The sequence below is a fragment of the Phyllobates terribilis genome, unplaced genomic scaffold (assembly GCF_046119375.1).
Source record: "Phyllobates terribilis strain yellow unplaced genomic scaffold, ASM4611937v1 Scaffold_22__1_contigs__length_20350403, whole genome shotgun sequence".
NCBI lineage: Eukaryota > Metazoa > Chordata > Amphibia > Anura > Dendrobatidae > Phyllobates > Phyllobates terribilis.
Window position 1 is genome coordinate 18515575 of NW_027362782.1, and position 13056 is coordinate 18528630.

Here is a 13056-nt window from a genome sequence, read left to right on the forward strand (position 1 = left end):
TCTCGGAATTCTGCTGAAGTTTAAAAATGCTTCAGAACTCTTACATTGTTCTCGGAATTCTGCTGACGTTTAAAAATGCTTTGGAACTCTTCCATTGTTCTCTGAATTCCGCTGACGTTTAAAAATGCTTCGGTACTCTTCCTTTGTTCTCGGAATTCCGCTGACATATAAAAATGCTTCGGAAATCTTGCATTGTTCTCGGCATTCCGCTGACGTTTAAAAATGCTTCGGAACTCTTCAATTGTTCTCGGAATTCTGCCGAACTTTTAAAATGCTTTGGAACTCTTCCATTGCTCTCGGAATTCTGCTGAAGTTTAAAAATGCTTCAGAACTCTTCCATTGTTCTCGGAATTCTGCTGTAGTTTAAAAATGCTTTGGAACTCTTCCATTGTTCTCAGAATTCCGCTGACGTTTAAAAATGCTTCGGAAATCTTCCATTCTTTTCAAAATTCCGCTGACGTTTAAAAATGCTTCAGAACTCTTCCATTGTTCTCGGAATTCCGCTGACGTTTTAAAATGCTTCGGTACTCTTCCATTGTTCTCGGAATTCCGCTGACATATAAAAATGCTTCGGAAATCTTGCATTGTTCTCGGCATTCCGCTGACGTTTAAAAATGCTTCGGAACTCTTCCATTGTTCTCAGAATTCCGCTGATGTTTAAAAATGCTTCGGAAATCTTCCATTGTTTTCAAAATTCCGCTGACGTTTAAAAATGCTTCAGAACTCTTCCATTGTTCTCGGAATTCCGCTGACGTTTAAAAATGCTTTGGAACTCTTCCATTATTCTCGGAATTCTGCTGAAGTTTAAAAATGCTTCGGAACTCTTCCATTGTTCTCAGAATTCCGCTGACGTTTAAAAATGCTTCTTTACTCTTCCATTGTTCTCGGAATTCCGCTGACATATAAAAATGCTTCGGAAATCTTGCATTGTTCTCGGCATTCCGCTGACGTTTAAAAATGCTTCGGAACTCGTCAATTGTTCTCGGAATTCTGCTGAACTTTTAAAATGCTTTGGAACTCTTCCATTGCTCTCGGAATTCTGCTGAAGTTTAAAAATGCTTCAGAACTCTTCCATTGTTTTCGGAATTCTGCTGAAGTTTAAAAATGCTTCGGAACTCTTCCATTGTTCTCAGAATTCCACTGACGCTTAAAAATGCTTCAGAACTCTTCCATTGTTCTCGGAATTCCGCTGACGTTTAATAATGCTTCGCAACTTTTTCATTGTACTCGGAATTCCGCTAACGTTGAAAAATGCTTCGGAACTCTTCCATTGTTCTCGGAATTCCGTTGAAGTTTAAAAATGCTTCTTTACTCTTCCATTGTTCTCGGAATTCCGCTGACATATAAAAATGCTTCGGAAATCTTGCATTGTTCTCGGCATTCCGCTGACGTTTAAAAATGCTTCGGAACTCGTCAATTGTTCTCGGAATTCTGCTGAACTTTTAAAATGCTTTGGAACTCTTCCATTGCTCTCGGAATTCTGCTGAAGTTTAAAAATGCTTCAGAACTCTTCCATTGTTCTCGGAATTCCGCTGACGTTTTAAAATGCTTCGGTACTCTTCCATTGTTCTCGGAATTCCGCTGACATATAAAAATGCTTCGGAAATCTTGCATTGTTCTCGGCATTCCGCTTACGTTTAAAAATGCTTCGGAACTCTTCCATTGTTTTCAAAATTCCGCTGACGTTTAAAAATGCTTCAGAACTCTTCCATTGTTCTCGGAATTCCGCTGACGTTTAAAAATGCTTCAGAACTCTTCCATTGTTCTCGGAATTCCGCTGACGATTAATAATGCTTCGCAACTCTTTCATTGTACTCGGAATTCCGCTAACGTTTAAAAATGCTTCGGAACTCTTCCATTGTTCTCGGAATTCCGTTGAAGTTTAAAAATGCTTCGAAACTCTTCCATTGTTCTGGGAATTCTGCTGAAGTTTAAAAATGCTTCAGAACTCTTCCATTGTTCTCGGAATTCCGCTGACGTTTAATAATGCTTCGCAACTCTTTCATTGTTCTCGGAATTCCGCTGATGTTTAAAAATGCTTCGGAACTCTTCCATTGTTCTCGGAATTCTGTTGAAGTTTAAAAATGCTTCTAAACTCTTCCATTGTTCTCGGAATTCTGCTGAAGTTTAAAAATGCTTCGGAACTCTTCCATTGTTCTCGGAATTCCGCTGACATATAAAAATGCTTCGGAAATCTTGCATTGTTCTCGGCATTCCGCTGACGTTTAAAAATGCTTCGGAACTCTTCAATTGTTCTCGGAATTCTGCTGAACTTTTAAAATGCTTTGGAACTCTTCCAATGCTCTCGCAATTCTGCTGACGTTTAAAAATGCTTCGGAACTCTTCCATTGTTCTCGGAATTCTGCTGACGTTTAAAAATGCTTCGGAACTTTTCCATTGTTCTCGGAATTCCGCTGACGTTTAAAAATGCTTCACAACTCTTCCATTGTTCTCGGAATTCCGCTGACTTTTAAAAATACTTCGAAACTCTTCCATTGTTCTCCAAATTCCGCTGAAGTTTAAAAATGCTTCGGAACCCTTCCATTGTTCTCGGAATTCTGCTGAAGTTTAAAAATGCTTCGGAACTCTTCCATTGTTCTCAGAATTCTGCTGACGTTTAAAAATGCTTCGGAACTCTTCCATTGTTCTCGGAATTCCGCTGAAGTTTAAAAATGCTTCAGACCTCTTCCATTGTTCTAGGAATTCTGCTGAAGTTTAAAAATTCATCTGAACTCTTCCATTATTCTCGGAATTCGTGTGAATTTTAAAAATGCTTCGGAACTCTTCTATTGTTCTCGGAATTCCGCTGAAGTTTAAAAATGCTTAAAATCTCTTACATTGTACTCGGAATTCCGCTGAAGTTTAAAAATGCTTCGGAACTCTTCCATTGCTCTCGGAATTCTGCTGAAGTTTAAAAATGCTTCAGAACTCTTACATTGTTCTCGGAATTCTGCTGACGTTTAAAAATGCTTCGGAACTCTTCCATTGTTCTCTGAATTCCGCTGACGTTTAAAAATGCTTCGGTACTCTTCCTTTGTTCTCGGAATTCCGCTGACATATAAAAATGCTTCGGAAATCTTGCATTGTTCTCGGCATTCCGCTGACGTTTAAAAATGCTTCGGAACTCTTCAATTGTTCTCGGAATTCTGCCGAACTTTTAAAATGCTTTGGAACTCTTCCATTGCTCTCGGAATTCTGCTGAAGTTTAAAAATGCTTCAGAACTCTTCCATTGTTCTCGGAATTCTGCTGTAGTTTAAAAATGCTTCGGAACTCTTCCATTGTTCTCAGAATTCCGCTGACGTTTAAAAATGCTTCGGAAATCTTCCATTCTTTTCAAAATTCCGCTGACGTTTAAAAATGCTTCAGAACTCTTCCATTGTTCTCGGAATTCCGCTGACGTTTTAAAATGCTTCGGTACTCTTCCATTGTTCTCGGAATTCCGCTGACATATAAAAATGCTTCGGAAATCTTGCATTGTTCTCGGCATTCCGCTGACGTTTAAAAATGCTTCGGAACTCTTCCATTGTTCTCAGAATTCCGCTGACGTTTAAAAATGCTTAGGAAATCTTCCATTGTTTTCAAAATTCCGCTGACGTTTAAAAATGCTTCAGAACTCTTCCATTGTTCTCGGAATTCCGCTGACGTTTAAAAATGCTTTGGAACTCTTCCATTGTTCTTTTAATTCTGCTGAAGTTTAAAAATGCTTCGGAACTCTTCCATTGTTCTCAGAATTCCGCTGACGTTTAAAAATGCTTCGATACTCTTCCATTGTTCTCGGAATTCCACTGACATATAAAAATGCTTCGGAAATCTTGCATTGTTCTCGGCATTCCGCTGACGTTTAAAAATGCTTCGGAACTCTTCAATTGTTCTCGGAATTCTGCTGAACTTTTAAAATGCTTTGGAACTCTTCCATTGCTCTCGGAATTCTGCTGAAGTTTAAAAATGCTTCGGAACTCTTCCATTGTTCTCGGAATTCTGCTGAAGTTTAAAAATGTTTTGGAACTCTTCCATTGTTCTCAGAATTCCGCTGACGTTTAAAAATGCTTCGGAAATCTTCCATTGTTTTCAAAATTCCGCTGACATATAAAAATGCTTCGGAAATCTTGCATTGTTCTCGGCATTCCGCTGACGTTTAAAAATGCTTCAGATTCCTTCAATTGTTCTCGGAATTCTGCTGAACTTTTAAAATGCTTTGGAACTCTTCCATTGCTCTCGGAATTCTGCTGAAGTTTAAAAATGCTTCGGAACTCTTCCATTGTTCTCGGAATTCTGCTGAAGTTTAAAAATGCTTCGGAACTCTTCCATTGTTCTCGGAATTCCGTTGAAGTTTAAAAATGCTTTGAAACTCTTCCATTGTTCTCGGAATTCTGCTGAAGTTTAAAAATGCTTCGGAACTCTTCCATTGTTCTCAGAATTCCGCTAACGTTTAAAAATGCTTCGGAAATCTTCCATTGTTTTCAAAATTCCGCTGACGCTTAAAAATGCTTCAGAACTCTTCCATTGTTCTCGGAATTCCGCTGACGTTTAATAATGCTTCGCAACTCTTTCATTGTACTCGGAATTCCGCTAACGTTTAAAAATGGTTCGGAACTCTTCCATTGTTCTCGGAATTCCGTTGAAGTTTAAAAATGCTTCGAAACTCTTCCATTGTTCTGGGAATTCTGCTGAAGTTTAAAAATGCTTCAGAACTCTTCCATTGTTCTCGGAATTCCGCTGATGTTTAATAATGCTTCGCAACTCTTTCATTGTTCTCTGAATTCCGCTGACGTTTAAAAATGCTTCGGTACTCTTCCTTTGTTCTCGGAATTCCGCTGACATATAAAAATGCTTCGGAAATCTTGCATTGTTCTCGGCATTCCGCTGACGTTTAAAAATGCTTCGGAACTCTTCAATTGTTCTCGGAATTCTGCCAAACTTTTAAAATGCTTTGGAACTCTTCCATTGCTCTCGGAATTCTGCTGAAGTTTAAAAATGCTTCAGAACTCTTCCATTGTTCTCGGAATTCCGCTGACGTTTTAAAATGCTTCGGTACTCTTCCATTGTTCTCGGAATTCCGCTGACATATAAAAATGCTTCGGAAATCTTGCATTGTTCTCGGCATTCCGCTCACGTTTAAAAATGCTTCGGAACTCTTCCATTGTTTTCAAAATTCCGCTGACGTTTAAAAATGCTTCAGAACTCTTCCATTGCTCTCGGAATTCCGCTGACGTTTAAAAATGCTTCAGAACTCTTCCATTGTTCTCGGAATTCCGCTGACGTTTAATAATGCTTCGCAACTCTTTCATTGTACTCGGAATTCCGCTAACATTTAAAAATGCTTCGGAACTCTTCCATTGTTCTCGGAATTCCGTTGAAGTTTAAAAATGCTTCGAAACTCTTCCATTGTTCTGGGAATTCTGCTGAAGTTTAAAAATGCTTCAGAACTCTTCCATTGTTCTCGGAATTCCGCTGACGTTTAATAATGCTTCGCAACTCTTTCATTGTTCTCGGAATTCCGCTGATGTTTAAAAATGCTTCGGAACTCTTCCATTGTTCTCGGAATTCTGTTGAAGTTTAAAAATGCTTCTAAACTCTTCCATTGTTCTCGGAATTCTGCTGAAGTTTAAAAATGCTTCGGAACTCTTCCATTGTTCTCGGAATTCCGCTGACATATAAAAATGCTTCGGAAATCTTGCATTGTTCTCGGCATTCCGCTGACGTTTAAAAATGCTTCGGAACTCTTCAATTGTTCTCGGAATTCTGCTGAACTTTTAAAATGCTTTGGAACTCTTCCAATGCTCTCGCAATTCTGCTGACGTTTAAAAATGCTTCGGAACTCTTCCATTGTTCTCGGAATTCTGCTGACGTTTAAAAATGCTTCGGAACTCTTCCATTGTTCTCGGAATTCCGCTGACGTTTAAAAATGCTTCACAACTCTTCCATTGTTCTCGGAATTCCGCTGACTTTTAAAAATACTTCGAAACTCTTCCATTGTTCTCCAAATTCCGCTGAAGTTTAAAAATGCTTCGGAACCCTTCCATTGTTCTCGGAATTCTGCTAAAGTTTAAAAATGCTTCGGAACTCTTCCATTGTTCTCAGAATTCTGCTGACGTTTAAAAATGCTTCGGAACTCTTCCATTGTTCTCGGAATTCCGCTGAAGTTTAAAAATGCTTCAGACCTCTTCCATTGTTCTAGGAATTCTGCTGAAGTTTAAAAATTCATCTGAACTCTTCCATTATTCTCGGAATTCGTGTGAATTTTAAAAATGCTTTGGAACTCTTCCATTGTTCTCAGAATTCCGCTGACGTTTAAAAATGCTTCGGAAATCTTCCATTCTTTTCAAAATTCCGCTGACGTTTAAAAATGCTTCAGAACTCTTCCATTGTTCTCGGAATTCCGCTGACGTTTTAAAATGCTTCGGTACTCTTCCATTGTTCTCGGAATTCCGCTGACATATAAAAATGCTTCGGAAATCTTGCATTGTTCTCGGCATTCCGCTGACGTTTAAAAATGCTTCGGAACTCTTCCATTGTTCTCAGAATTCCGCTGATGTTTAAAAATGCTTCGGAAATCTTCCATTGTTTTCAAAATTCCGCTGACGTTTAAAAATGCTTCAGAACTCTTCCATTGTTCTCGGAATTCCGCTGACGTTTAAAAATGCTTTGGAACTCTTCCATTATTCTCGGAATTCTGCTGAAGTTTAAAAATGCTTCGGAACTCTTCCATTGTTCTCAGAATTCCGCTGACGTTTAAAAATGCTTCTTTACTCTTCCATTGTTCTCGGAATTCCGCTGACATATAAAAATGCTTCGGAAATCTTGCATTGTTCTCGGCATTCCGCTGACGTTTAAAAATGCTTCGGAACTCGTCAATTGTTCTCGGAATTCTGCTGAACTTTTAAAATGCTTTGGAACTCTTCCATTGCTCTCGGAATTCTGCTGAAGTTTAAAAATGCTTCAGAACTCTTCCATTGTTTTCGGAATTCTGCTGAAGTTTAAAAATGCTTCGGAACTCTTCCATTGTTCTCAGAATTCCACTGACGCTTAAAAATGCTTCAGAACTCTTCCATTGTTCTCGGAATTCCGCTGACGTTTAATAATGCTTCGCAACTTTTTCATTGTACTCGGAATTCCGCTAACGTTTAAAAATGCTTCGGAACTCTTCCATTGTTCTCGGAATTCCGTTGAAGTTTAAAAATGCTTCTTTACTCTTCCATTGTTCTCGGAATTCCGCTGACATATAAAAATGCTTCGGAAATCTTGCATTGTTCTCGGCATTCCGCTGACGTTTAAAAATGCTTCGGAACTCGTCAATTGTTCTCGGAATTCTGCTGAACTTTTAAAATGCTTTGGAACTCTTCCATTGCTCTCGGAATTCTGCTGAAGTTTAAAAATGCTTCAGAACTCTTACATTGTTCTCGGAATTCTGCTGAAGTTTAAAAATGCTTCGATACTCTTCCATTGTTCTCGGAATTCCGCTGACATATAAAAATGCTTCGGAAATCTTGCATTGTTCTCGGCATTCCGCTGACGTTTAAAAATGCTTCAGAACTCTTCCATTGTTCTCAGAATTCCGCTGACGTTTAAAAATGCTTAGGAAATCTTCAATTGTTTTCAAAATTCCGCTGACGCTTAAAAATGCTTCAGAACTCTTCCATTGTTCTCGGAATTCCGCTGACGTTTAATAATGCTTCGCAACTCTTTCATTGTACTCGGAATTCCGCTAACGTTTAAAAATGCTTCGGAACTCTTCCATTGTTCTCGGAATTCCGTTGAAGTTTAAAAATGCTTCGAAACTCTTCCATTGTTCTGGGAATTTTGCTGAAGTTTAAAAATGCTTCAGAACTCTTCCATTGTTCTCGGAATTCCGCTGACGTTTAATAATGCTTCGCAACTCTTTCATTGTTCTCGGAATTCCGCTGATGTTTAAAAATGCTTCGGAACTCTTCCATTGTTCTCGGAATTCTGTTGAAGTTTAAAAATGCTTCTAAACTCTTCCATTGTTCTCGGAATTCTGCAGAAGTTTAAAAATGCTTCGGAACTCTTCCATTGTTCTCGGAATTCCGCTGACATATAAAAATGCTTCGGAAATCTTGCATTGTTCTCGGCATTCCGCTGACGTTTAAAAATGCTTCGGAACTCTTCCATTGTTCTCCAAATTCCGCTGAAGTTTAAAAATGCTTCGGAACTCTTCCAATGTTCTCAGAATTCCGCTGACGTTTAAAAATGCTTCGGAACTCTTCCATTGTTCTCCAAATTCCGCTGAAGTTTAAAAATGCTTCGGAACTCTTCCATTGTTCTCGGAATTCCGCTGACGTTTAAAAATGCTTCACAACTCTTCCATTGTTCTCGGAATTCCGCTGACTTTTAAAAATACTTCGAAACTCTTCCATTGTTCTCCAAATTCCGCTGAAGTTTAAAAATGCTTCGGAACTCTTCCATTGTTCTCAGAATTCCGCTGACGTTTAAAAATGCTTAGGAAATCTTCCATTGTTTTCAAAATTCCGCTGACGTTTAAAAATGCTTCAGAACTCTTCCATTGTTCTCGGAATTCCGCTGACGTTTAAAAATGCTTCGGAACTCTACCATTGTTCTCGGAATTCCGTTGAAGTTTAAAAATGCTTCATAACTCTTCCATTGTTCTCGGAATTCTGCTGAAGTTTAAAAATGCTTCGGAACTCTTCCATTGTTCTCGGAATTCCGCTGACGTTTAATAATGCTTCGCAACTCTTTCATTGTTCTCGGAATTCCACTGACGTTTAAAAATGCTTCGGAAATCTTCCATTGTTTTCAAAATTCCGCTGACGCTTAAAAATGCTTCAGAACTCTTCCATTGTTCTCGGAATTCCGCTGACGTTTAATAATGCTTTGCAACTCTTTCATTGTACTCGGAATTCCGCTAACGTTTAAAAATGCTACAGAACTCTTCCATTGTTCTCGGAATTCCGCTGACGTTTAATAATGCTTCGCAACTCTTTCATTGTTCTCGGAATTCCGCTGATGTTTAAAAATGCTTCGGAACTCTTCCATTGTTCTCGGAATTCTGTTGAAGTTTAAAAATGCTTCTAAACTCTTCCATTGTTCTCGGAATTCCGCTGACATATAAAAATGCTTCGGAAATCTTGCATTGTTCTCGGCATTCCGCTGACGTTTAAAAATGCTTCGGAACTCTTCCATTGTTCTCGGAATTCTGCTGAAGTTTAAAAATGCTTCAGAACTCTTCCATTGTTCTCAGAATTCCGCTGACGTTTAAAAATGCTTCGGAAATCTTCCATTGTTTTCAAAATTCCGCTGACGTTTAAAAATGCTTCAGAACTATTCCATTGTTCTCGGAATTCTGCTGACATATAAAAATGCTTCGGAAATCTTGCATTGTTCTCGGAATTCGTGTGAATTTTAAAAATGCTTCGGAACTCTTCTATTGTTCTCGGAATTCCGCTGAAGTTTAAAAATGCTTAAAATCTCTTACATTGTACTCGGAATTCCGCTGAAGTTTAAAAATGCTTCGGAACTCTTCCATTGCTCTCGGAATTCTGCTGAAGTTTAAAAATGCTTCAGAACTCTTACATTGTTCTCGGAATTCTGCTGACGTTTAAAAATGCTTCGGAACTCTTCCATTGTTCTCTGAATTCCGCTGACGTTTAAAAATGCTTCGGTACTCTTCCTTTGTTCTCGGAATTCCGCTGACATATAAAAATGCTTCGGAAATCTTGCATTGTTCTCGGCATTCCGCTGACGTTTAAAAATGCTTCGGAACTCTTCAATTGTTCTCGGAATTCTGCCGAACTTTTAAAATGCTTTGGAACTCTTCCATTGCTCTCGGAATTCTGCTGAAGTTTAAAAATGCTTCAGAACTCTTCCATTGTTCTCGGAATTCTGCTGTAGTTTAAAAATGCTTCGGAACTCTTCCATTGTTCTCAGAATTCCGCTGACGTTTAAAAATGCTTCGGAAATCTTCCATTCTTTTCAAAATTCCGCTGACGTTTAAAAATGCTTCAGAACTCTTCCATTGTTCTCGGAATTCCGCTGACGTTTTAAAATGCTTCGGTACTCTTCCATTGTTCTCGGAATTCCGCTGACATATAAAAATGCTTCGGAAATCTTGCATTGTTCTCGGCATTCCGCTGACGTTTAAAAATGCTTCGGAACTCTTCCATTGTTCTCAGAATTCCGCTGACGTTTAAAAATGCTTAGGAAATCTTCCATTGTTTTCAAAATTCCGCTGACGTTTAAAAATGCTTCGGAACTCTTCCATTGTTCTCGGAATTCCGTTGAAGTTTAAAAATGCTTCTTTACTCTTCCATTGTTCTCGGAATTCCGCTGACATATAAAAATGCTTCGGAAATCTTGCATTGTTCTCGGCATTCCGCTGACGTTTAAAAATGCTTCGGAACTCGTCAATTGTTCTCGGAATTCTGCTGAACTTTTAAAATGCTTTGGAACTCTTCCATTGCTCTCGGAATTCTGCTGAAGTTTAAAAATGCTTCAGAACTCTTACATTGTTCTCGGAATTCTGCTGAAGTTTAAAAATGCTTCGATACTCTTCCATTGTTCTCGGAATTCCGCTGACATATAAAAATGCTTCGGAAATCTTGCATTGTTCTCGGCATTCCGCTGACGTTTAAAAATGCTTCAGAACTCTTCCATTGTTCTCAGAATTCCGCTGACGTTTAAAAATGCTTAGGAAATCTTCAATTTTTTCAAAATTCCGCTGACGCTTAAAAATGCTTCAGAACTCTTCCATTGTTCTCGGAATTCCGCTGACGTTTAATAATGCTTCGCAACTCTTTCATTGTACTCGGAATTCCGCTAACGTTTAAAAATGCTTCGGAACTCTTCCATTGTTCTCGGAATTCCGTTGAAGTTTAAAAATGCTTCGAAACTCTTCCATTGTTCTGGGAATTTTGCTGAAGTTTAAAAATGCTTCAGAACTCTTCCATTGTTCTCGGAATTCCGCTGACGTTTAATAATGCTTCGCAACTCTTTCATTGTTCTCGGAATTCCGCTGATGTTTAAAAATGCTTCGGAACTCTTCCATTGTTCTCGGAATTCTGTTGAAGTTTAAAAATGCTTCTAAACTCTTCCATTGTTCTCGGAATTCTGCAGAAGTTTAAAAATGCTTCGGAACTCTTCCATTGTTCTCGGAATTCCGCTGACATATAAAAATGCTTCGGAAATCTTGCATTGTTCTCGGCATTCCGCTGACGTTTAAAAATGCTTCGGAACTCTTCCATTGTTCTCCAAATTCCGCTGAAGTTTAAAAATGCTTCGGAACTCTTCCAATGTTCTCAGAATTCCGCTGACGTTTAAAAATGCTTCGGAACTCTTCCATTGTTCTCCAAATTCCGCTGAAGTTTAAAAATGCTTCGGAACTCTTCCATTGTTCTCGGAATTCCGCTGACGTTTAAAAATGCTTCACAACTCTTCCATTGTTCTCGGAATTCCGCTGACTTTTAAAAATACTTCGAAACTCTTCCATTGTTCTCCAAATTCCGCTGAAGTTTAAAAATGCTTCGGAACTCTTCCATTGTTCTCAGAATTCCGCTGACGTTTAAAAATGCTTAGGAAATCTTCCATTGTTTTCAAAATTCCGCTGACGTTTAAAAATGCTTCAGAACTCTTCCATTGTTCTCGGAATTCCGCTGACGTTTAAAAATGCTTCGGAACTCTACCATTGTTCTCGGAATTCCGTTGAAGTTTAAAAATGCTTCATAACTCTTCCATTGTTCTCGGAATTCTGCTGAAGTTTAAAAATGCTTCGGAAATCTTCCATTGTTTTCAAAATTCCGCTGACGTTTAAAAATGCTTCAGAACTATTCCATTGTTCTCGGAATTCTGCTGACATATAAAAATGCTTCGGAAATCTTGCATTGTTCTCGGAATTCGTGTGAATTTTAAAAATGCTTCGGAACTCTTCTATTGTTCTCGGAATTCCGCTGAAGTTTAAAAATGCTTAAAATCTCTTACATTGTACTCGGAATTCCGCTGAAGTTTAAAAATGCTTCGGAACTCTTCCATTGCTCTCGGAATTCTGCTGAAGTTTAAAAATGCTTCAGAACTCTTACATTGTTCTCGGAATTCTGCTGACGTTTAAAAATGCTTCGGAACTCTTCCATTGTTCTCTGAATTCCGCTGACGTTTAAAAATGCTTCGGTACTCTTCCTTTGTTCTCGGAATTCCGCTGACATATAAAAATGCTTCGGAAATCTTGCATTGTTCTCGGCATTCCGCTGACGTTTAAAAATGCTTCGGAACTCTTCAATTGTTCTCGGAATTCTGCCGAACTTTTAAAATGCTTTGGAACTCTTCCATTGCTCTCGGAATTCTGCTGAAGTTTAAAAATGCTTCAGAACTCTTCCATTGTTCTCGGAATTCTGCTGTAGTTTAAAAATGCTTCGGAACTCTTCCATTGTTCTCAGAATTCCGCTGACGTTTAAAAATGCTTCGGAAATCTTCCATTCTTTTCAAAATTCCGCTGACGTTTAAAAATGCTTCAGAACTCTTCCATTGTTCTCGGAATTCCGCTGACGTTTTAAAATGCTTCGGTACTCTTCCATTGTTCTCGGAATTCCGCTGACATATAAAAATGCTTCGGAAATCTTGCATTGTTCTCGGCATTCCGCTGACGTTTAAAAATGCTTCGGAACTCTTCCATTGTTCTCAGAATTCCGCTGACGTTTAAAAATGCTTAGGAAATCTTCCATTGTTTTCAAAATTCCGCTGACGTTTAAAAATGCTTCAGAACTCTTCCATTGTTCTCGGAATTCCGCTGACGTTTAAAAATGCTTTGGAACTCTTCCATTGTTCTTTTAATTCTGCTGAAGTTTAAAAATGCTTCGGAACTCTTCCATTGTTCTCAGAATTCCGCTGACGTTTAAAAATGCTTCGATACTCTTCCATTGTTCTCGGAATTCCACTGACATATAAAAATGCTTCGGAAATCTTGCATTGTTCTCGGCATTCCGCTGACGTTTAAAAATGCTTCGGAACTCTTCAATTGTTCTCGGAATTCTGCTGAACTTTTAAAATGCTTTGGAACTCTTCCATTGCTCTCGGAATTCTGCTGAAGTTTA